Raw genomic sequence first — 2,453 nt, forward strand, 5'->3', positions numbered from 1 at the left:
ATTCTCCAGCCCCTTCCCAGCTCCCTCAGCTGCTCCTCACAGGACTCCCTCTGCAGCCCCCTCCCCTCTCCTGGGAATTCAAGACACAGCAATGACCCAGAAGAGCCGTGTCCACCTCTCAGCCACTCGTGTCTCAGCAGAGCCGAGCCCAGCAGAGCCGAGCTTATCCCAGCAGGGCTTGGCCAGGTCGCAGAAGCCGGGCTGCTGCTGGCCCAGGACGCTGCTGTGTGTCTGTGCCAGGCTCGGTTCCAACCCCAGGCTCGGCAGGGAAAACCTTTGCTCGCTGTTTTATCTCGACCCTTGCCGGTCACGCCCGGCCTGGGGCGCTCAGCACCGAACCCTCCAAGCCGCGTTTCCCCAGGTTTGGGGGGTCGGGGGTCGGTCCTGCTGCCCCCCAAGGGAACCGCACGCTGGAAGAGGTGGTGGAAGCACCCAGCCATCGCCCCGCCAGCCCATGGAGCGGGGAATGGACGCAAGGCACGGCTGAACCCAGCTTTGCACGTGTTTTAATGACTGAGGACCCGCGCTTGAAGTGACTTCTTGTACCCTCGCAAGCCACAAAAGCTGCGGGAGCCGCCCGTGCTGCGGGCTCTGTGCCCCAGGGCCGGCCGGAGCCCCTGGAGACAGCGGCTGCTCCTCTCTCCTCGCAGGTGAGGGCACGTCCGGAGCTCTCCCAGCTCGGGCTCTTCCCTCCCATTCCCTGCGTGCCTGGAGAGAGAACATTCCACGAGCGCATCGAGCGCTCCATCCCCCCAAAGGCAGCGGGGCAGGAGGGGCACGAAGGCGCTTGGCCACGGGCTGTCCCTTGAACATGGAGGAGCCGGGGCAGAACTACCGCTCCCAGCGTCCAGCGCCGCCCGCCCTGCCCGGGCTCCGCCCGCCGGGGGCTGCAGTTCCCCCGCAGCCCCGGCCCGCTGCCCGGGGCACATGGCGAGGGGGAGGCACCCAGGGGGAACCACCCCAAAATTGTGTTTGGCTGTTGGTGGAGAGTGAGGAGCCGCCGCTGGGTGCCCCCGGGGCGGTTCTGGGGCGGGAGGGGCATCCCCGCTGCTGGGGGCTCGGTGTGCCAGGGCTGGGGGGACTCCGGAGCAAAGCTGGGGGGCTCAGGATGCCCAGGCTGTGGGGGGCTCGGACGGAGAACACTCGGGGTGCCCAGCCTGGGGGGCTCAGGATGCCCAGGCTGTGGGGGGCTCGGACGGCGAGCACTCGGGGTGCCCAGGCTCGGGGGACTCAGGATGCCCAGGCTGTGGGGGGCTCGGACGGAGAACACTCGGGGTGCCCAGCCTGGGGGGCTCAGGGTGTCCCGGCTCGGTGTGAGCAAGCTGGGACCGCCAAGGCTGGGGGAGGTGGGGTGTCCAGCGGGGTGCAGAGCGGGGTTCAGGATACCCGGGCTAGCGGGGAAATCAGGGTGCCCGTGCCGGGGGGGGCTCAGCCACATCCCCGGCCGGCCAGCGAACGCTGCTGAACGAGGGGCTGTGCCCGCACCCCCGGCCGGGGCAGGGGCCACGCTGGGAGGGCGCTGCGGGCTGACCGCGGCCGGGGCGGCGCGGCGGGGTCAGGGCACATCCCGGTCCGGCCCGTCCCTTCCCAGTGCATCCCGTCCCTTTCCGGTCCATCCCGTCCTGTCCCATCCCAGTCCATCCAGTCCCGGTCTATCCCGTCCCTTCCCGGTCCATCCCGCTCTGTCCCGTCCCGTTCCATCCCGCTGTATCCCATCCCATCCCATCCCATCCCGCTCCATCCCGTCCCGTCCCATTCCATTCCATCCCGTCCCGTCCCTTCCCGCTCCATCCCGTCCCGTCCCATTCCATTCCATCCCGTCCCGTCCCTTCCCGCTCCATCCCGTCCCGTTCCATTCCATCCCGTCCCTTCCCATCCCATTCCATCCCGTCCCGTTCCATCCCGCTCCATCCCGTCCCTTCCCTTCCCGTTCCATCCCGCTCTATCCCGTCCCGTCCCATTCCATCCCGCTCCTTCCCGCTCCATCCCGTCCCTTCCCTTCCCATCCCGCTCCATCCCGTCCCGTCCCGTCCCGTTCCGTCCCGTTCCATCCCATCCCGTCCCGTCCCGTCTCGTCCCGTTCCATCCCGCTCCATTCCATCCCGCTCCTTCCCGTCCCTTCCCTTCCCATCCCGCTCCTTCCCGCTCCATCCCGTCCCTTCCCTTCCCATCCCGCTCCATCCCGTCCCTTCCCGTCCCGTCCCGTTCCGTCCCATTCCATCCCGTTCCATCCCGTTCCATCCCGTCCCATCCCGTCCCATCCCATTCCATCCCGCTCCTTCCCGCTCCATCCCGTCCCTTCCCTTCCCATCCCGCCCCGTCCCGGCGGCGCTGGAGCGGCCTCGCCTTCCCGTGGTGCAGCGCGGCCGCGGCCCCGCCGCGCCGCCATGTTGTCGGAGTGAGCGGCCGGGGAGAGGCAGCGGCGAGCGGCCGGGGGGGGCCCGGCATCCGTC

The sequence above is a fragment of the Parus major genome, chromosome 23 (genome assembly GCF_001522545.3).
Source record: "Parus major isolate Abel chromosome 23, Parus_major1.1, whole genome shotgun sequence".
In the NCBI taxonomy this organism is placed as follows: domain Eukaryota; kingdom Metazoa; phylum Chordata; class Aves; order Passeriformes; family Paridae; genus Parus; species Parus major.